The sequence below is a fragment of the Artemia sp. Qi Xiang Cuo genome, chromosome 5, assembly GCF_049724085.1.
Source record: "Artemia sp. Qi Xiang Cuo chromosome 5, ASM4972408v1, whole genome shotgun sequence".
NCBI lineage: Eukaryota > Metazoa > Arthropoda > Branchiopoda > Anostraca > Artemiidae > Artemia > Artemia sp. Qi Xiang Cuo.
Window position 1 is genome coordinate 47251197 of NC_142798.1, and position 23899 is coordinate 47275095.

A 23899-nucleotide genomic window follows, 5' to 3' on the forward strand; every position below is an offset into this window, starting at 1 on the left:
GTAATAATTTCGCATATTTAGGCTTCACGGAAGGTTTTTATTTAAAGTTTGTCGCTCTTGACGTAGAGTATATGTTAATTAATATTTAATTATGACATCCAAAAAATTAATTTAACCGAATATGATAGATCACAAATATAGGCTGGGCTACCAAAAATACTTTTTCCTTTTAGGTTTTTTTTTTTTTTTTTACAAATTTATTGGGGTTTTTTTTTTTGAATCACGGTTTACACGGCCTGGGTGGTTTTACTCGTAATTGTGGATATATCTCCTATTAAGGATTATATCGCATTTCCGTAAGTTGAAATGTATGCGTCAAAATTAATATTTTGAGTTCTGCAATTTTGACTTATTTTTACGTTTTATAGGGATTTCATATAGGACTTATTTCTGCATTTTTTGCAAACTAGTTTTTACGTTTTTTAAGGTTACTATAATTTTCGTTTTGCGTCAATTTTCTTGCGACTAATTTCCTTTATTCTTTTAGGTTTCGGAACGGAACTGTGTATTATTTTACTTATTTTATATTATGCCAGACCACTCTATGAACAATATACGACTAAATATATATTTAAGGATATATCGTATATATCAATTTTTGATAGCAAGCTATATTTTTTTTTTTCATTTTTCCTCGTCTTTATCCGGCCTAATTTTTTTTCTGCTGCGGGGGTGTTGATAATTGAGGAACATTTTGGTATGGTAAGCTACTTCTTAGTTTTTAGGCGAAAAGACTATTAATTATAGGTGTGCAATTAACTCTGAGTACACGATATTACACGGGTCAAATATTTTTTTTGTTAATGAAAAGATGAAAAGTGAAAGCGATTTAACTCGGGGACACTATGCTTATGTGATTTGACCGTACTATCATAAATCTTAGTGGTTTGAACTACGTTTGGAAATTACGGGCTTTGATTATTATTGCAACTTATCGTGTCGATGCTTTACATGGGGTCAATTGAATTGTACACGCGATTATTGACATTTGAGGTAAATTAGTATCCTTTTTCCTGAAGAATCACAACGTCATTTTTCCTTTCAAATTTCGGGAAATTGGTTTTTGAATTCTTTAAATTTAGGAAAGGATTTGAAGGAAGATTAAGGACTGCCTATGTTGTTCTAATTGATTAATAAGTCTTTGTCTACAACAATTAAAATTTGTACTAATGTTTAAGGGAAAATTAGCGTATTTCCTAACCTTTGGGTTGGAGTGGAGGGCGACTAGTACGCATGGTGCACGTTAGGGTAGATAAATTTTTTGTATTAACTTGTTGGTACGTACATTTTTGAGGTAAAACAAGCGAAAACACACGGGGGTAAGGCTGTGGATGGCCAACTTTCGCCGTTTTGGCTTTTGTAATTTTTTGGAATGCATTGGAGTTTGTGGTTTTGTTCGGAGGAACATGTAAGCGAGTCTATCAATTTACCATTATTGTTTGTTTGAATTATTTTCGATTGTTTAATTTTTTTCAGAATTTTAAGTTCATATAATGACTGAGGCCTACTTCTGTTATTTAGATTGACAGCGGCCCTATATCTACAATTTGGTTAATTATCGTATGCTTATTTGCAGGTAAATCCTGCCTTGTGTTGCTACTCTCTTACATATATATATATATATATATATATATATATATATATATGTACACATTTAACTATCTAGAAACCATGATAAGCTTGCTTATTATGTTGCCGCTAATTACCTATTTCCTAATTGTTTCTTAGCTGGGTGATTAATACAATAATAACTCGCATATATAGTTTTTTGACTTAATATTTTAAGTTGTTTGGTATTTCATAGCCTTTACTGCAAGTTTGGGTTGTGGTTATTTCCGGTCATCTCTTCTTTTGATTAAATTTAGTGTCTTTTGGAGTTCCGTATTTGATTATGTCATTGGCATGATGATTAAAAATAAATATTCCACAAACTTGAATTCGAGAGGGTATAGAATCTATTGAAGCGCCGATCCGAATACTTTTTTTTTGAATTAAATGTAATTTTTTGGAATTTAGTGGTCTGGGGATATGGATTGATAGACGGCCGAACCTAGGACATGGATTTGATCCTCGTGCCCTGAAGTAAATCTCTACATTAAGCGATCCATTGTGATCGTCAGGCTTACCGCCTCGGGGGGGGGGTATCCGAAAGGCGGTTTAACTATTCCTGATTAATATACTGTTGATTTTTCATTGCATTTTTTTTTTTTTTTTTTAAAGTTTAAGGTTCAATCTGACGTTATTTATCTATTTACTTTTTAAGGAAAAAATATTTTATGTATATAGAAAAAAAGATTATATTTTTTAAATATTTTTCGCTCGTCTATTGATTCATTTACTACTTTTTTTGTCGTTAAACGTCACATCCTATGGAATTTATTTGTTTCAATGTATTAGAAGGGGATTTTGATGAGAAAGAATTTTCACCTCTTTGTTTTTGTTTAGCTCGATTTATTCTCTTGTCTGGCATTTCTTAGTTTTCTGCGGCTTCTGGCGATGGTTGGGTTTTGGGTGTTCCTTGTTGTGCATAGCTTTCTGAGGGATCTTGGCCCGTAATGACATTCTCTTGGGCGTCAGGGTACTGGGTCCTCGTGATTATATTATTATCCGTTGGAAGATTCCGTTGATTTGTTTCCAATTGGGGTTTTGTGTGGTGATGACGAGCTTGATTTGGAATTGCAAAATATACGGGTTGGGATGGTCCTTCGTCGCAATTGTTAGCAAGCAGATTTTCCAAGTGGGGGCTGAGGGGTAGATCAATTTCAACGGTAAAACATGTTGCAACTATCTTCTCTAGGTTTGAGCAGAAATCTCTCTGTTTTTGAAGTTCTTCGGTAATTTTGGCATGGTTCTCTTTTAGTTGTTTCTCTAAGCTGTCTTGTTGCAGCTGTATTATTTCTTTCTGTGCTTTTAAGTGATCGTATTTATGCTGCAATTCTAGGACCTTTGTTCGCTGGGGCGCCAGGGCGTCTTGTACTGCCATTGTCGCGGACAGAACAGTACTGTTTATATAATCTTGTACGTTTTTACAAATTTCATGCATTTTATCGTATAATATTAGCAATTTTCGTATCTGGTCGGGATAATTAAATCCTTCGAAAAGCACGGTGTCACTACCTGATTCCATTTCGTTTTGGATCTTGTTAGTCTGTTCTTTAATTTCAATAAACTGTGTTTCAATCAGCTTATACACTTGTTTAGATACTAAGCTCTCCTTTATTATTTTGTTCATTCTTTTTTGGGACGCCTGCATCTCGCTAAGAGCTTTCAATGTGGCGTATATCGTATTATAGATTTTTACTATTTCCACTACTAAGTGTGACGATTCATCGAGGAGTTTTTATCTTATTTTAAATAGTTGATCCATATTTATTCTGTCAGTAACGGGGTTGCACTGGGTATTTTTCTTTTGGAGGGGGGGGGGCTTGAACAATTCTTGTTCTTCTTCTATCTTCGGGGTTCTTTACCAAGCCGGGGTTTAGTTTGTATGGAAAAATTAAATTTTGAATTTTTTCGCCCTTTTTTGGGCATAAAAAAAAAAGTAGCCCATATTTTCTTGTTTTTTTTTTTTTTTTTTTTTTTTTTTTTTTTTTTTTTTCAATGGTATTTATTATTTAATATTGCCTTATAAAATTTTTTTTTTTTGGGGGGTCCTTGTTTCCTAGACGTACGTCAATTTGTCCGGTTTCTTACTAATTCTGCCAGATTTCGTGGTAGTTTCCTGTTCGCCCTCTTGTTTTTTATTCTTTGTTTATTTTACCATAGAGATCGTATCAAATTTCTTATACTGTTTTAGTAGGTACTTTTGACCTTTTAATTTTGCGGCTTTCGCATGGGCCGCGGCAGAAGTCTGTTTTTGTTTTGGAGCATTATGGGGGTAGTCAGGGTCTGATTCATCATCGGACTCATTATAACTAGTATCTGAAGATTCATTATTTGGGCTTTCTGGGGCGATCCTGTGCGATTGAGGGGTATCTCCTGCCCTTGCTTCATATATTTCATCTGCTCTAGAGGTTGAGGGTTTATTTTCCATTTCCTCACTCTGAGGTCCTGTCTCGGGGGAGTTAAAAGATTCTTGAGAACTCTGGGAGGAGTCAAATACTTTTGGAGAATGTCTCCACTGCTTGAATGCAATATCTTCGGGGGGGTGTGGCGTATTTCGTAACATGGTCTGTTTCCAGGAGTGAGATTCCTTGGGTTTTACTTTAGATACCGTTATGTAATGGTACTGTCCCAAGTTTTCATCTTCAGGGTGTTCCTGTGTCCACGGCAAAGTACTTTGCCTTGTTTTTATCGGATAATTAATAATGTCCATAGCCTCTCTCAGGTTTTTTGTATTTTTATCCCTGGGAGGAGTTTTTTTTCTTTTTGTACCTGGGGTTTCCACGGCTCTGTTTAATTCCTCCTGTAGCGACAGGGGTCTTTCTATGGGGGTTGCTGGGGATACCATGTCATCAGGAAATCTTTTGGGGGGACATGGAGTTGAAATTCTATCGGGGAAAAATTGAGTTTTTGGCGATAGCGTATAATCCAATTCTTGCTCCGAGCTTTCTGTGGATGAACTCTCTGGGCTTTTTGGGGTTCTTGCAGGTATGGGTATTAGAGGTTTTCTTTTAGGGATGACTAGATTTTTCATGGCCAAAAATTCTTCAAAATCTTCCTCTTCGCTATTGTTTTCAAAATATTTTTGTTTGAAATTAAAGGGTTTTAGTTCGGATAGCCTGGACCTAGGGAATTGATTTTCCGCGTTTGATGAATCTGAAGATGAGGGTTCGGGTGCCCATTTAACGGGGTATTTGGCACCTTTCATACGGCTTACATGTGCTTTGTATGTTCTTCCGTTTTCTGGATTTATCATTTTAAAAGTAAAATCGTTGTCATATTTTTTGATTATTCTCTAGGGTCCTGAATATTTATTAGAAAGTTTTTTGCCTTCCAATTTAGCTTCATTTTTCAGATAGACGCGGTCGCCTACCTTAAAATTTATATTCCCTTTGATTTTGGATTCATTTTTCAACTCTTGATTCATTTTACATTTTTCTAACTCTTGTCTAACTATTTTATAGGTTCTTCTCAACTTATTTATAAAATCTTGCTTATAGTCCTCCGTACTGTTGAAATACTGTCTTGATTCTATAATTTCTTGATAGGGTATTTCATAATCGCGTCCGAAAAAAAGAAAAAATGGACTTTCTTTAGTCGTTTCCGAGTATGCCGTATTAATTACATTGGTCAAGTAAGGTAGATATTGATCCCAATCGTTTCGATTGTCCTTTGAATAAATGCTTAAAACGTTGGAAAATATTTTGTGCCTATTTTCAATTTTTCCATTTGCTTGGGGCTGGTAGGGGGAGGTTATTAGTTTTTCTGTTTTAAGGAAACTCATCAAATCCTTTGTTACTTTAGAAACGAAGTTAGATCCATTGTCACTAATGACGCGTTGAGGAACGCCAAACTCTAAAAATATTTTTGCTAGGGCTTTACTAGTGGCATATGCGCCTTGATTTTTAAATGCTTTGGCAAAAGTGAAGCCGGTAAAATGGTCTATTACTGAGAGGATGCAAGTATGACCTCTATTAGAAACAGGTAATCCTCCACTTGTACCAAAAAGGTCAAATGAAACGATGTCGAAAGGGAACCTTGCTATCGGCACTCTTCCCAAGAGGTGATTAGGGTACGTTTGAGGATTTTTTCTTAAGTTACAAGCTTCACATGTACTTATAAAGTCTTTGAGTTTTGTTAATGTCGACGGGACATAAAAGTATTGTCTTAACTTGTGGAATGTTTTGGTTATTCCTAAGTGTCCGCCTATGTCGGAATGGAAGTACTCAAAGGCAGGAATTATTAAGTTTTGGGGGAGCACTGGGATTATTAAGGTTTGACTTCTATTCGTTTCGCCTGTTACTATCCGGCAAAGGATTTCTTCGTCAAGGTCATAATAAAAATTGTCTATTTCCCGTCTTAGGGCTCTGAACTTATCAGGGAGATTACCAGAATTCACCAAGTAGATAATGAGGGTCAAACACATTTCATCCTTAACTTGGTTTCTTTTAATATTGGCTAGGGATAAAGGAATTACTCGTGGTCCTTTTTCTTCTATAAGGATTTTTGGTATATTGTTCTTTCGTTTTTGTTTACTGGGATTAATGGCATTTATTTTTTTAGTTTCATTATCTGAAGAGTTATTCTCGGGGTATCTACTTAGGTAATCGCAAGGGGCGTTCTGTTTACCGGTCACGTGTTCAAATTCGTAATCCAGATCTTGGATTTTCATTATCCATCGCGCTAAAATTCCAGTTGGATTTTTGAATGTACTTAAGTACTGTAAGCTTTTATGGTCCGAGCGCAACATAAATTTTCGACCTACTAAATAATGTCTGAATTTATCTAAATGGTAAATTATAGATAATAACTCCAATTGCGTTGCTGAATAACTACTTTCGCCCTTGGTTAGAGTTCTGCTTGAATATCATATGACTGTCTCCATATATTGGGGGGGGTCCTGGTGGGGATCTGGGTTGTTTTCAACGGGGATTATTTGGGAAAGGATTGCACCGATACCTAGAGCTGAAGCATCGGTGGTAACCACGAATGTACCTTTTTCAAAGTCTGGTAACGCTAATATTGGTTCAGAAGTAAGAGCTTTCTTGAGAGTGTCTAAGGAAGTTTGAGCTTCCTGAGACCAGGTAACATTTTGGGAATTCCCTTTAGTTAGATCTGTTAGGGGTTTTGCGATTTGGGCGTAGTTACGTATAAATTTTCTAAAATAACTGGTTAAACCAATAATTCCTCTTAATTGTTTCATAGTTTTTGGCGGCTTAAGGTTCTCTACACATTTTATCTTCTCAGGGTCCGGTGATATTTGACCTTGGGTCACTATCATTCCTAAGAATTTTATTTCGGATTGAAACAAATTTACTTTTTCCGGTCTACATTTCAAATTACCCTCTCTGAATTTTTTGAAAACTTTTGTTAATGTATTTAAATGGTCCTCTGGTGTTTCTCCCACACAAATAACATCATCCACAAAATGGATAATATATTCTATGCCTCGTAATAAGTGTAATAGGGGTCTACATAATGCACTTGAACTAGTTTTGAGTCCGAAGGGTACCCTCAAATATTCATAAGAACCACATTCCGTCGTTGAAAAGGCCGTTTTATAGACGTCATCATCTGCTACCTTAACTTGGTGATAACCTTGTGTGAGGTCAAGAGATGTAAAAATTTTATTTTTGGTTGAAATGCAATCCAGGATTTCATCAATTCGGGGCAGGGGAAATTTGTCACTTACTACTTGCTTATTTAAGGCTCTATAATCCACTACGAGCCTAAGATCCTTGTTCTTTTTTGGTACTAGTATAACGGGGGCTGAATACGGGCTTATACTCGGCCGTATTATATTGTTTCTTTCTAACTCGCGGATTTTATTTTTTAACCAGCCTTTGTAGGCATGGGGGATGCGATAGGGCTGTTTAGCTATAGGTAACCCTGTGGTTTGGATAGAGTGTTGATAAAATGGTATCAACCCGATGTCTTCCTCACACATAGAAAAAATATCTCTAAAATTCCAAAGCAATTCACATAATTTATCCTTTAATTGCGTATCTCGAATATGATCTAGTTTAAATTTTTCAAAAAATTGGGGTGTTGTTAGGGGGTACCTATTCTTTGGATTGTTAGTTCAAATATTATTAACTAAGCTTTCCTTGGAGTCTCTCCATTTGTTTAGCTCATGCTCAGAAATAACCTGTATTTCCACGAGACATGTCCCTTTTTTCAATGTAATCATATCGTTTTCATGTGTGTTAGTTAACCAAATAAAACCTTCGCCTTTTTCATATGAGATGATCTGTTCTTCACAAAACAGATTTTCTGGAATTTCTTTGCACGGGGATGCGAACCAGATTTCAGAATTGTCATTTACGGGGGTGACCAATTGAGAGATTTGTACTCTTTGCGTGGTATTTGGGGGGATTTTTGTTTTACATACTGCGAACCCATAATATTTCTTTTCCGTGTTATTTTATATTAAATTAAGATTGGTGCTTGCTTGCGTCAGGTCTTCCCCTTTCGAGGTTGATTGTAAGGGTGACTCCAAGACCTTTCCCCTTACAACAGTGTTTGGATTTATTATTTCATTCCACAATTCAGCTATTTTCTTTATCTCTTTTTGTCTATACTCCTGCATTTCTCCTATTTTTACTTTTACTGACTCGATCCATTTGCTGTTTGATTTTCTTTCTCGTCTGCTCCAGTGATTTTGATTTTCGATCCGTTTGATCGTTTGATTTCCCACGGGACGAGAAATGGGAGGGAATGACGTGACGTGGGGTACAAAGGTTTTGATTCTAGTCACTGGTGCTTCCCCTCTTTCCACGCGGGGGAGAATAGGGTCGTGTGGATACACGAGTCGGTTCTTTGCTATGTCTAACAACACCTTATTAGATTTTAAAAAATTAGAACCAAGTATCGCTTCATATGGGAAATTTTTTCAGATTATGAAGTTTGTAGGAAAGATCCTATTATATTTTATCACGTTTAGGCATATGGAGCCTATAGCTTCCAGCCTATGCCCCGTGACACTCGTTAAATTGGGAATATTGAAATTTTTCCGTCGCTTAATATATACTGGGAGTCTATTAAATATATCCGCATTTATTATGTTAACCGATGCACCCGAATCTATTAACGCTTTGAAGTTAATACTTGCAACGCTAAAATTATTCAATATAGGTAGTATATCATTATTATCACTAAAAGAAGGTACAATTACTGGATGGGACCTATAAAAAATACTGGCCTCCAGGGTCCCAGTTAATTTTCTTGGGGGCCTAATTCGTTTCCCTGTGCGCTTATCTGATAAGTTGGGGTTTGACATTGGGGTTCGGTGGGAATTTCACCCTCCACTTCACTAGCATGTGAAATTCCCATTTGATTGACATTTGATTGTCTTGTTTGCCACGTATTATTGCGTGGGTTAAAGTTTCTTGTGCCGACGGCTCGCGGCATTTGTTCATTTTGTATTGACGAAAAATTTCTCTCATTTCCCGTCGGAAAAAAATATCCTCTGTTATCAGTTGTATTTCTGTTGAATCTAGTTGGATACACCGTTCGTGAATTAAATTGGTACATGTTTTGTCGCATATTTGGGTTGGGGAACCGATCATTACTGTGTCGGTTGGGGGAAGGATTTATATAGGTTTGGGGATTCGTATATTGGGAAGGATTCGTTGGATTTGTACACACGAATCCTTGTTGGTACGAGTTGTGGTACGAGGGTAGACGTGGGGGTTATTTCTATAGTTTCCTGCCCCATTGGCGTTTGAGTTTGTTCTCCCGAACAAACGGTTATCAAAATTGGGGGTTGCTGGTGTGATGTTATTTCTATTGTGGCAGTCCCTGGCAATGTGTCCTTGATTAGTACATGTGAAGCAGATAATTTTAGGGTTCTGTACGTCGTGTGTTGTATTCGTGGGTCCAAAACGTACCATTCTTTGTCTCGTAGGGGTTGGGGATCTATTTTGGTTTTTTTTGGGTGAGTTGTCTCTTGGAAAGAAATTTTGTGAAATTGCTCGTGCTCGTCCCGGAGTTGAATTTTCTACATTATTTATTCTTGACTTATTGTGGTTCGCCACAATTGAGTCAATTTCTATCATTCTCTCCACTTCCTGGACTGCTAGGTCTAAAGTTTGGATATTTTTTGATATCAACATTCGGTACAGTTTGGGGCTTAATCCTTGCATGAAAGCATTTAGTACGATTTTATCGTATAAGGGACCAAACTCTTTTCCGTACTTGGCTTCAATGGATACCATTACTTTGTGCAGGTACTCTCTAACATTTTGTGTTTCGTCGAAACAAACCGTACCATGCTTTAGTTTGTGTGTTGAACTGGTTTCAACGAATCTTTCTCGGAACGCTTTTAGTAATTTTTCTATTGAGTCTATAGGAAGATTGTTATCTTCCCCTATCGTATTTTCAATTTGTTTTAGAAATGTTAGTGCTTGCCCCTGAAGTCTCATTAGCAACATGCTTACTAATGATTTCAAGTCTGTTTGAGTTACCTCTACAAATTGATTCAATTGGATAATAAATTCGTCTACATCTGAGTCTCCGTTATATGGGGGTAGTGATTTTGATATTTCAACTGTTTTGGCTATAAGTTTTTGCTTTAATAACTGTGCGTTTTGATCTAACTACATATTGGTTTTTTTTTTTTTGGGTTAAAATTCGGTACTGGTTTTTAATTGTTTGATACTATTCAAAATGTTTATTTTTTAACAACGTGTCCTCTCTTTTGTACTATTTCCAGATGATTTAGACCTAAAAAAAAATTTTGAACTTAAAAATGTGTAAACAATATTAAGCTTTGATGCATTAAAGGAGAGAAAAAAAAAAATCATTGTTGTTAATATTCATAAACGATTTTCCCTTTTTTGTTTTTGATGTTGTCGGGGTTTTTTTGCTCCTTTGAAAAGGCTTCCCCAATTCTAATGGGGGGGGGTTATCCTTTGGAAATGTTCGACGGTGGATGGTTGTTAATCAAGGCTAGTTCTATTGGGGGGGTTTTCGAAACGACTAATTCTTATACCTTTTTTGGGACTTTCCGATTAATTTATCCAATGGGAAATTTAGTTGAGCTCTCGGTTAGCGGTCCGCGAGTGGCTTACCTGAGTGGAGGCTGAACATCTAGAGTGGGGAGCTTAATGTAGGAGTACAGGTAGGGAGCTTATATTGATGGCCATACTGACTCGAAATCAGATTGACGAGTTTCAGTTCCCTTAGGAGCGAGTGGAGCCACAAGGACTAACAAGCTTGAGAAATATCAACACAAGAGAATAAAATAAAATAATAGTGCGTTTATTGTTACTTACATAGTAATCGCAGAGTTCTTGGTTGTATCAACAAATTAACAACACAGGTTTCCAATACAAATTGTACTGAGACGAAATATCTCAAAGTTAGTACACTTCAAAAGTTTGTTACAACACAATCATGATCAAAAAAAATAGCTAGAAGACTGGTGTAAAACTCAAACTAAGACTCAAAATAGACTGAAAAAGACTCATAGTAGACTCGCCCAAAATTGTTAAGTTCTAACTATCTATCCTCTGCAACTATGCCCGAGGTTACGTTTTGGCGTTGCTAAAAGTATATTTTCTCAGTCCTTATTGGCTGCACTATTGTCCTACATTACTATTGGCCTGGCTTGCACCAATGAGCTACTTGGGTTTAATTACAGTTTATGACTTTTAAGATGTCACTCTGGAATTTTTCTAGCAACTAAAAATTCTACACTGCAATATTTTGCTAGCAGGTGTCGCTTAATTTATGAATTTTAAGCTATCACTTTGGGATTTTTTCAAGCGATCAAAGTTTTATATTTTAACATTTTCCCAGCAGGGTGTCGCTCAATTTTAAGGAGCCGTATATTTTATTTCTTTTAAAGTTGGTAAGTGATAATACAATTTAATTTCAATAATATACTCAGGTGTTAGAATTAGTCTCCAGAACAATGCAATTAGTTTAAGCAAATATTTTACATTTCGAGTGACTGCTTTTTTTTTGTATTGTAAATCTTACTTTCTTGACAGTTTGGTATTTTCGAGCTCTTATTATTCAAACACAGGTGTTATCACCTGTCGTATAAGATTTGATCAAGCTAATATTTATTGAATACTTTGGAGACGGGGGGTCGGATTTACTTGTTGCATTTCCTGTGGGAAAGATTTTTTTTGTTAAATTAACTACGTTTATTTCGGTATTTTAAATTGAACGCTTGATATTTGTTTGATTTGTAGGTTACTTGAATTTTTGAATTCACATTCTTGGGTGATGTTATTTTACTGGGGTAACTTTAATTGGGGAATTTTGATGTATATTTTTTGAGAATCTATCCCATTACACAATAACTATTTATGGCAGCTTTGCTACATCAGTCTTAACTTATACTTGATTACTTCCAACCTTTAACCCCTAGGCAATGTTTTTCATCCTTGGCATATCAGACACAATGATACAATCAAAGATTACAATGGCTAGTACCCTAAAAAACCAAGATATATTGGGATTATTTACACTTACCGATCCACAATATGTAAAGATAATTGACTCTGCAAGGTTTAAAATGGTTCTACCTGCTATCCTATCTATCCGCAGCATTTGGCTAGAAGATGGCCAAACAAGTATTTACTTCTATCTATGGCAAATTCTGCCCAGGGAAGTTAGGCTTAATCAGGCAAATAGCCCTTGTGATACTGAAACAAATCTCGTAGTCAAGTAAAACCATGACAAACATAAACATGTCAGTGGAAGCGAGAGCAGAGGTCAATTTAAACAAGGAGGATATTTATCTTCAATTTCACCAGTGAAAAAATGTTTTCGAAGTTTCAGATTTTGAAAATTAATTTTGTTAGAAACACGTTCGCAGCATAAGGTGCATGGAATTCGGTGGATATATCACTAGTCTTTTGCCCAATTGAAACAATAGACTGATGGCCAAATATTATTTTAACAAACAAAAGGAAAACCAAACTGCACAAGTGTGCAGCCCCCTGACCTTGACTTGAATAGGGGCTTTTCTTTCAAGAAAAAATCTAGAGAAGCATATCAGTCAGTGACATGAAAGTTTACAGATTTTATTTTTTACTTTTTTTTTGTGTATACTTTCTGAGCCCGCCTATATTCAAGGATAGCATTTTCTTCCATCCATAAAAAGTAACATGTAGTGGCAGTGTAGAAGAATACCAGCCAAGGGTGCAGAGAGCTGAAGGTGTAAACTTTAGGTGCAACCAGAACTGTGTACCAAGCTTTCTGCTGCCATATTGAAGAGAGATTGGGCCAAAATATCCTTTAACATTTCCAGTGCCTAGGGCATGATGATTAAAAACTGAACACAAGGACAAACAACTGACTCTGGTTAATAGTCTTTCTTTTATTCCAAGGTAACTAGTGAAAGTAAAAAAAAAAGGAAAAATAAGTTAAAGAACAAGGAGAGGGGTACCTTTGAAGGAATCCCTAAGAAAATTTGAGCCTTGTTTGAAAAAACATAGCAATGAAAAACAAAAAATCAATACATTACTTAGGGATATGTTATTAAGGAACAGTGGGTCAGGGTAGTGGCCGCTATATTTGAAAGACATGTTGAAGAAAAACATAATTGCCTTAAATTGCAGCTTGGAGCAATCTAAGATTTTTTAAAGAGGGTATATGGTATATCTGGCCTTTTTATTAATTTTTTTAGCTAGAAGAGAAACATTCCACTTGATACATCTTTAGCACTCTTTCTAAATATAGTAACTGCTACCCTGACAAATGCCTCCCTCCTCCTAAAAAAAGAGGCCAGACACAAATTTGCAGATTTTGTGGGGATTTGTTTCAAATGGGCTTTATGAGACAAGCTGTTGATGAAAAATAATCCCAAAAACAGTGCAAACCTTTAAAACCATCAAATTTGTGTAGCCTATATAGCCTAAGGCTGTATGCAACATCATTTGAGAAGGTAGCAATTAGCAGCCTATATTTGGAAAGAGCATTGAAAGGTGAAATGGGTGGTAAGCAGTGTTTCCACTTTTATGTTTTTATTCTCTCTATTTGCATACAAATTTTCCCTAAAATTCCTCATGTTAAGGAATGTAAAAGGATATTTTACCCAGATTTATATATAATTTACATGAAAAGGGGCACAAGGGGAGACCTCGCCCCTGGGGATCCATAATAGAAGGCCCCTCGATTGTACACTCAGCAGGGTTCCCTGGCATGTGGACATGCCCTTTGAATTACAAACCTTCTCCCAGCAGTGGGTTCAATTGCATGGTGATGCAGAAACTATCATGGGAGGATCCTCTATATGAGGACAACTACGCCAGGACGTAAAATCTAGATCTATGGATAATGGCATCTGCAAAGGGCTGTCTCAACCCTGTCAGAGTACTTGCAAGACTGGGGACCTTAAAGTTAACTCTATCCCCACTTGAGGAGTGGTGCTGCTCAGGAAAATTATAGCCTGGTAAATGACACAGCATTTGCACAGGATTCTGATTAATGGACAATTCTTCTGAGCTTGGTCTGTTCTGGTGGCGGTTTTTGGGCTAAAAAAAACTATTCCTAGCTGATTTATTGACTATGGGTTGCCTACCTGTAGTACCAGAAAATTTGTGGTGCGGGAATATATAATGAGTTGAAAGTAATAGACTTAAGATTTTCTGTACAGGATTTTAACTCTTGTTGATAGAAGAGCATCACCAAGTGCTGAAAATCATGTTGGAACCAAGATCGGCCCAGGATTATACAAAGCCTCCATTCAACTGAAGGTCCCAGGGACTTCTTGCTGTCTGGCTGTAAGCCAGCTTAAGCACTTTGGTGTAGACTTGAGAAGAAGTGTTGGTCCCTGTCCATCACTGGTTCTGGTACTATTGTTTTTCTTGGGACTTAAAGTAATTTTGATGATTTAAAGAATATGAAAATTGTAACTTGGAATGTTATGATGCTAAAAAAATATATATTGTAATGACATTTTGACTGCCAAATTCAGACAATTCAAACTGGACTTATTAGGAGTTTCAGAAACGCATTTCTCAGGGGGTAAGAACCTTAGATTAGGCAATATAGAACTATTTATTCAGGCAGGAAGGATGGGGTGCATAGACAGGGAGTGGAGACCATGATAAATAAGGAACCAGCTAAGTCCTGTTTAAGTTGGGAAGGTATTAAAAATAGAATATTAATTGCGCACTTTGTGACAAAAAAGTACAGGGCATCAGTCATAGTAGTATATGCTCCTGCAGAACCAACGGACAGAGATAGTAGTGACTCAGATGAACTTTACTTAGTTACAGGAACAAATAGAAAGGGTCCAAGGCAGAAATATGGTGTTTTTATTAAGAGATTTTAATGCCTAAGTTGGTAGAAATAGGGATAGATGGTATCCTAACCTAGGCAAATTTGGTGTAAGAAAAGAAAACAGTAATGGCTACAGACTGCTGCAATTTTGTAGGTACAACATTCTAGTATTTTGTCATAAAATGGCCCATAAGTTAACATGATATTCACATGATGGTAAGACAGCTAACCTTATTAATTATGTTATTTTAAACAGACTGGAAGGATCAATACAAGATACTTGGGTATATAGGAGTGCTGTTTTTGATGTTAAAAGTAAAGATAACCATTTAGTAGTTTTTAGCGTTAATTTAATGCTGAAATTTTGGAATGGTAATAGCCTCCTTCCAGGAAGCTATGATGTTGTCAGACTCCAGGATGAGAATTTGAGAGAAACTTTCTAAGAACAGTTGAATACTGAACTGTAGAGTTTACCATTTGACAATGTAGAAGATGGATGGAATATTTTTAGAAAAATAAATTGTGAAGCTGCTGATGGTGTCTTAGGGAAGAAAGTAAAGAACGCAGCTAGGAATATAGTGAAAATGCTTTATGTTTAATAGAGAGGAAAAGGGGCTTGTACAAGACTTATTTGGGTGATAGATCACATGAAAATAAGAATAACGTAAAGAAAGTGGAGGAAGCATTAAAATATGAACTAAAGAGATGTGAAGTAGAGACCATGGAGAAAATTACCAAGGATCTGGAAGATCCAGCTAGATGTAATAGTAAAATATTATACTGGCTTGTTAATTAATTGAGATGCAATAGGCAATCTGGACTTGTCCCAGCTAAAGATAGGAACAGGGCTACAATTAGTGATAAGAAAAGAGTAAACAAGAGTTGAGCAGAACATTTTGAGAATGTGCTAAACCAGGATAGAGTTACAGGAAAGATATAGAGGAAAATGACACCTTGGATGCAAAGCAAGATTTATTTTGTGAGGAAGATTTAGTGAAAGGACTAAAGGATTAAAAAATCATAAGGCACCAAGTGCTGATAGTGTGGTAAATGAGTTTCTCAAACCTGGTGGCAATGAGGTTAGAAATAAGTTACTGAAGATTTTGAATACAATTTTTTAAAAAAGGGGAAGTACCTAGAAATTTTCGGAAAATCCTAATTAAACCCCTGTATAAGATAGGTGTAAGTGCAGTATTTATAGAGGCATTAGCCTGGTTTCTGTAGGTGACAGATCCCATACTATGGTGATACTTTTTAGACTTAGAGATGGTGTAGACAAAGTTTTAAGAGAAGAACAGTGCAGTTTTAGAAAGGATAGAGGAAGTGTTGACCGAATTTTCACTCTTAGGTTTATAACTGAGAAGTGTCCAAGTCATCAAACCCCTTTAGTCTACATTTTTATAGATTATAAGCCAGCGTTTGATTCAGCTGATGGAAGAGCTTTAGCAAAAGTCTTATCCTTGTATGGTATACAGTATAAATACATCAAAGTGATTAGTGATATGTACAAGAACAACACTGCTGTAGTTAAGGTAGGAAATGAGGTTGGTAGTTTGTTCTGTATTAAATCAGGAGTGAAACAGGGTTATGTTCTATCCCTCTTTATATGGATCATTTTGATGGACTTTATCTTAAGGAGCACAGTAAAGGCAATGGGAGAACACAGAATCAAATGGGGAAGACAAACTTTCCTCGACTTAGATTATGATGATGATTTAAGCATCCTAGATGAAAGTGAGAGCAAAATGAAAGAACTTTTAGAGGTTTTGTAAGTTCAGGGTGCTAGAATAGGTTTGAAAATTCATGTTAAGAAGACCACGTTGCTAATGCTAGGAATAAGTGAGGATGAAAAAGTGATGCTGGGTAACAGAAAGATTGATCAAGTACACAGCTTCACTTACCTTGGTAGTATTATTAGTAAACATGGTGGGTACAGTGAAAATGTTAAAAGTAGAATAGCCAAGGCCCAGGATATTTTTTCATAGTTAAAAAAAGGTTTGGAAGAATAGGAAGATAAGCCTTTGAACCAAGATTAAGATATTGGAAAGCTACAGTGATGACAGTGGTTAAATATGGTTCTCAAGCATGGGCACTCCAAAAAATGGAGGGAGATTTGCAAGATATTTTCCAGAGAAATTGCCTATGGATTGTTTTGGGTACCCAACTGACTGTCTATATTTCGAAAAGTAGACTATACAAAAAGTGTGGTTCAATCTCACTTACTAGGGCTATAATGAGAGAATGGTTAAGATGGCTAGGGCATGTTCTGCAGATGAAGGATGACAGATTGTCAAAGATTATCCTTTTTGGCCAACTGTCTAGGGCTAGACAGAAAGCAGGTTGTCCTTGATTGGTGTGGGAGGATGTTGTAAAGAAAGAGTTAAAAGAAATGGCATCTTCCTTGGAGGGTGTAGAGAAGGAGGCTTTGAATAGATGAGGATGGAGGAGTAGCATGTGTAGCTGTGTTGGCCTCAGGCAGTTTGGTGCTGTGATGAGTTGTTAGTAGTAGTTGTAGTAATTGATGCATGGAATTGATTGCGGCTAATCCCGCATATGCCTGGTTTGAAGGCGGGTACTCACTTGAATGCTCAGTATCCAGTCCAGTAAATGAACCAATGCTACAAACCTAGTCCAGTTCTCAGAGAGTTACATACAGTATCATTTACAAGGTAAGCAACATTTGTCTTTAGGCAGTGAAGAAGCAGGAGCTAAGATAGAAAAACTGTACAGAATTTGATAGAGAGCAAGAAAATAGTCCATGAATTCAAGGTAAGTCTGTGTTTTTTGCTGTCAACTTGCTTTGTTGTGTAAACAAGATAAGGTTACATGTTGCAGTTGGGTTGTCAAGGATGGTTTCTATGAAATACTTCATAAGCCTCTTTATGCAGGCCTGAAAGGATAACCAACAGATCTATGCTGGCGTAATAATTCTGTGTACTTTGCATCAAAAGAGCTCCTGAAGTTCTGCATATTTGTCTTACCTGGAGACACTTCTGGAAAAGTAAACATAAATATTTTGCCCTAAGTCTTCTACTGCCTTAGGAAGTAGCAAGCATGCATAGGATGAACATAGGCGAATAAGATGATATGAGTATTTCACATCCAAGATGCAGGGCACCAAGGCTTTTATAAGTGTTAAAGCAGATCCCCACTCTGGTCTACAGATGTTAAAGGGGTGATAGTATTATTACACATAAGCTCCTGAATTTTAACTTTCCATTAAATAAGCCATTTCAACTTGACCAATCTGCCAGAACTAGGGGGGCACAGTCGGAAACTATATCAGAAGAGAGCTGCCACAAGACTACACAATAACTTCTTCACTAATAGAATAGTGAGTTTCTGGAATTTGCTCACCAAAGAAGTGGTCACTACCCCCAGTACTGCTGCCTTTAAAAGAGCTGTTGATGGAGAATGGTCATTGAAGCCATGGCAAACTGAGTGGGATGCCATTTAGACATCCAACCATCATCATTACTAACCAGCAATTCAGGAGGATTTAATCATTATTTTGCTGGACAATACAATTTAAGGTAATTTAAGACATGTTGGCTCTAAACAATACATTAGTTGTATCTGCACAAAATCCAATAATATTTTGCCAGGGAATCAAGTTTTTATAACAACTTGTTCGATAATGTTAAGCAGATTCTCAGCCAATCCATTAATACACTTAACAATGTCCAATACTTTGACAAGGAGTTTAAAAAATACTACAATGATAGCTAGCTGCTTGTCAACAGTAAAATTGGTAGTTTTGTCAACTCTTGCAGAGAAAAGGCTGGTTCTGTAGCACCAACAAAAAAACTCTTTTGCAAAATATTTGTTGCTTCTGTTTATCCAAAGTAACCCCTAATAGGGCCTGGTCTTTGGGAAATAATTTTCTCAAGAGTGATCAAGGTGAGAGCAATAATCATGGCAGATCATTTTCTGATAAAAACATACAAATGCACTGTTCAATTTCTTTGGAAAGACTACTTACAGTCATAAGTTTTTCAATGCTGCCATTGTCAGGCTTTGTCAAAATTTCATTGCTTGCTTTTAAATGCTGCTTGATCAGAACATGCCTAGTCAACTCTGATTTCTCACAACATACATACTTCACACAGAATTTACAATAGGGTACATAAGTCATTTTCTTTGACTTGTTTGGTACTCTTTTCTCTATCAAATTTTTAACATTGGTAACTGAAGTGACTTGTCAACAAACTTTTTTTTGTATGTTTTCTTTTGGGGGTATTGGCCCAAACCTGCTTTATTTTTGGAGAAGCTGCCATGAGCTGAACATCAGAAACATTGCCATGTTCATCATCCAGTTGTCTTTTGGGACTACAAATAATTTAAAGATTTTTTTTTTCAAGTCAAAATTATATATAAAAATTTCCTTTTTTGAAAAAAAGTGTTTGATAAGGCCTGTCACAAGCCACAGAAAAATAAGTAAGAAAAGATTCACTGTATTATAAAATAAAACTGCAGTATATAAAATTGGCTGTAGTGCTCCATTTGGGGGGGGGGGGGGGTAGGGGGTGTATAAAGTGAAACAAAAAACCTTTAGCAGTAAGTACATAAGCATTTTAGATTGTTTTAAAGTAATTTTTTAATTTATAAGAATTCTTTATGAGGAGGAAAAACCTTAAAGGATTACCTTTGGAAAAAGTATTTAATGATAGACTATTTCTTTCTTCCTATATGATTTTTCCCTGAGCCTATAAGTAACCTTAACCACCGGTAAGCCTAATAAGTTTGGTGCTTTACCTTATTAAAGAAGATATTGTCTAATATGCAATTTTACCCTTATCAGTTTGACTGAATATTAAGAAAGTAGTGTCCAGTAAGCAACAATTCAGTCAAATTAGAACACAGAGACCAAATTTATCACTTTAACCAAGGTTTCTGGGTGTGGCAAGAATTGCCCCTTGCAGCCTGAGCCTTAGGGTGTGGGTCCATCCCTCCTGTGATATTAATCTTGCATTTTAACAAGATTAACATAAGCCAGTGCTGCAGTATAAGATTTTTGAAGAAAACCAAGCATTTGTGATATAAGATATTTTTTCAGCCTTCATTCAAAAAAATCAAACTGTCCCTGAATATCCCTTAAACCTTTACTTTACCCTAGATCCCAATGAATCCCTATATACAAAATAAGTGCCTCTAGAAGAAGTTGTTTACCCCTAAAACATGGAGAAATTGCCAGAAGTGGAAGCCCAGGTGGTATGTTTATTTTTTACCCAAACAAATTAATCAAAAAAAGGAAAAATTGGTATTAGTTCTGTATGTTTATTCTCCACAAAAAAAAACTATGAAAACTGCTCTAAATTATTCTAAAATACTTACTAGGCCTAATATCATTCCTTAAGACATACTAATAAGCTTTACTGCTCCTCTCCCTGTTGGTCAAATATAGCCTATAGCCCAAATTATAAATTTGAAACCATGAATTTGCTGCTGTAGGTTATTACTTGTTACCTATTAAATCAATTTGAAGTAGTCACATTTAAAAATTCATTGGGCAGTTCAGGGTATATATTTGACTATTAGGGGTGGGGGGGTTGGCATGTAAAGTTTATTGATATGTCTTGAGATGTGATATTAGTACAGGGGCAGATCCAGGATTTTTTTAGGGGGGGGGCGCATAATAGGTTGATCTGAAAAAAATTGTTTAGGGGGGGGGCAAAATAGGTTGATCCAATAAACTTGCATTAGGAGCAAGTTTAATTAATGAAAACTTGAGTAAATTAAGTAAATTACACTACTTTAGACTATGTTAGGGGGGCAGGAGTGTGCCCCCCCCCCGCTGGATCTGCCACTATATTAGTAAGTATTTTAGTATGTTTTAAAATAGGCTAGGCTAGTTTTCAGAATTTAAAGTATTTCCTTTGGGGGAGTAGGAACTAATACCAAGATAAATTGGTAAAGGTCTAAAAAAGCAGCTGTTCAGAAGGAGACATGCTAAAACAAAAAGAGACATTTTTAGATTTCTAATTCTATGCTCATTTTTATGATTGTGTATGCATTTTTCACAATTCATACTTAGCCACCACCCTCCCAATGGCCTTGCATAGCCTTAGGATATGTAAGAAACTCACACAACATTATAAAAAAATTACTTTATAATATGCAAGCATTAATGCATTGTTGAATTAAAATTTCATCTATTATTATGTTAGTTCTTTTTTATGTGCTGGCTTTGGGCTATGCTCATTTTTATGATTGTGTATGCATTTTTCACAATTCATACTTAGCCACCACCACCCCCCCCCTCCCAATGGCCTTGCATAGCCTTAGAATATATAAGAAACTCACACAACCTTATAAAAAAATTACTTTATAATATGCAAGCATTAATGCATTGTAGAATTAAAATTTCATCTATTATTACGTTAGTTCTTTTTTATATGCTGGCTTTGGGCTATATGAGACCCTTAAAGGGGAGGGAATTGGGACGAACTGTCAAAACTGCACACAAAAACATTAAAATTAGTAATTTAAAAGTGTCTCTTTTTTGTTCTAGCATGTCTCCTTTTGCAAAGCCACTATTCTACAACCCTAACTTTAATGCTAGGCTAGTATTAGTGTTCAGTTGGGGCTGTTGAAAAGCAAACACTATAAAATTTTGAAAACAACTTTAAAGAAAGGCCAAATTCCAGACACGCTACTTTATTCTATCTTGGAAAGGGGTTATGTTAGGAAAATGAAACTTTCAGGCATGGATCTGCAGACTAAAGCTTGTCCCACAAAGGTATTTTGAATTACTTAACTCTACTCCTTCTCCCTCTAGAGGGCACTGACCTTTGATGACTTTTTAAAATCTTTGTATTATAAAAGTGAAACCTTGCAAAATAGACCTTCTGCTTAAATGAAGCACAAGAAAAGTATTTTCAGCTTCACAGCTTTACTTGATCCTAATTTACAAAATTTCAAACGTCGGCAATATATTTCCTAAATTTGGAAAAAAAATCCATTGATATGGCTTAAAATTCTATTCCAAGGACAGGAATTGAATTTTCAAAACTAAAACCAGGGAAAAAGAAATTGAAAACTGAAAATTAAAGTACAATGTTGTTTTGTCAAAATTCCAACAGGTACATACCTGTCAAGTATAGTAGCTTGGAAATGTATCCCTGTAGTATGTTTTTACAGGGGTGAATCTCCAGCATATTTATTGGGGGGGGGGGGCAAGAGGGGTCCATATCTGGATATTGAAAGGGTGTGGAATATATATTTTTGTTGGTAAATATTTACCATATCATATTATTGAATTATGAATAAAGTGAATATACCACTTGATGCCTTTTTTATGCTCTTTCAAAATATAGTAATCATTTTTGTTGGAAATGAATTTTACCACCACCCCTATATATACCAATTCAGGGTATATATTTGCACATTCGGGGGGGGGGGCAAATTTTATTTCTGATGTAAATGAGAGGTAAGTTTAAACTTTACCCCCACCCCCCTAATGTGTAAATATATACCCTGAATAGGTATATAGGGGTGGGGGTGAAATTTATTTCTGACAGCAATGATTATTATATTTGGAAAGAGCATAAAAAAAGGCATTGGGCAGTATATTCACTTTATTTACAAGTCAATAATATGATTTGGTAAAAATTTACCTTTTTTTCTCCACAATATTGGGGGGGGGGGGGGCAACTGCCCTGTCTGGCCAACCCAAAAAAATGCCCCTGTGTTTGTATGTAGTAGGCCTATGTTTTTTGACCTGGATTCCTTACAAAAAATTTAATTTTCGAAACCTAACCCCTTTCCAAGATAGCATAAAAGTAACTAGTCTAAAATTTTACCTAAAGAAATCTTAAAATACTAACTTATCATTCCTAATAGAACTTCCCATTACTTTAACCCAAATCCTCTCTAATGTGCAAATAGTAGCCTAAGTAATTTAGGATTCTTAAAGTTGTTTTCAGAATTTTATAAAATTTCCTCTCAACAACCCCAATTGTACACTGATACTGGTAAGCATACTATTCTTCTGCTATTGACATATGATAGACTACAATGTTTTCTTTACAGGGGGAATCTCTATGCAACTGACCCAGCTTGATTCTTGTAACTAGAATAATGTGGATAGGCTGGCTAAGTGTGTGAATAAATTGAATCATGAGCCCTCTGGCTGAGAGAAGAAAGCAGTCCATGTTTCCACAGAGCATTTAAAGGACAAGATAGAGCAGGAAAAAATAATTTTTAACAGGGACAGTCAATTTTGAAGGTCAGTAAAAAGTTAGGCTAGCTTCTATCTATCAGTTTGTTCCTAATCTCTAATAATTTCTTAACTATTAATAAAGTCTACCAAAGCACTCCACTTAAAAAAAAAGCTATCAAAAAGGGGGCGTAGTCTCTATGGTCAGGGATCAGCAGAGCAGTGAGCCAAATCAATTATCTGGAGCTTCTTCTTCTAAAAAAATATACATGGCAATTCTTGTTATTGGTGATTCGGCGTGCTTTCGACGTCGACATATAATTAGTGTAAATTAACTTTTTCGCCGAAATTAAGAAATTAGATCCTATCCATTAGAAAATATGTTACGCTTTATAAAACAAGTAATGCTTTCTGATCACAGGCAGCGCAATGGCACTGCCTAAGTAAAGAACGATGTTGACACAATGTATTATTTTTTTTCTTTTGGTTTCTTGGTTTTAGACCAGGCCACTTTGTATCGAAGGAGTTGTCATAGAAACTTGTAAAAGGGCTCATTCGATTAAAAATTGGAAGAGCGTGTGCCCTTTGTAATATTCGAAACTGACTGGAAGGCAACTAACACCCCTTCCACGCCCACTATTTCGCCAAACACATCCAATCAAAATTTTGAGACAGCCATTTTGTTCAACGTAGTTGAAAGATCTAGAAATTATGTCTTTGAGGAGGACGCTCCCCCCACAGTCCTCAGGGCAAGGGTTGTACTTTATACCCTGGAGTCATAAAAGGTTTTTATTAAAAGCGTTGTCATAAAAATTTCAAAAAGGGCTCATTCAATTGGAAATTCAAAGGGCTAATGCCCCTTTTAATAACCCTCGGTGCTAAGATTGTAAGTTATGC

General features: G+C 36.0%; 1 protein-coding gene across 2 annotated transcripts in view; it reads right to left on the reverse strand.

Moving 5' to 3' along the window:
- Positions 1-23290, reverse strand: part of LOC148952199 (short coiled-coil protein B) — a 96270-nt gene extending 72980 nt beyond the window's left edge. Inside the window, exon 1 of one of the 2 annotated variants that reach the window (XM_089088874.1) lies at positions 23166-23290. The gene's annotated coding sequence lies outside the window, so the exon portion shown is untranslated. Of the gene's footprint in view, positions 1-23152 lie in introns of both variants that reach the window. The other variant, XM_089088873.1, reaches the window with a different exon arrangement.
- Between the last annotated feature and the right edge of the window lie 609 nt (positions 23291-23899).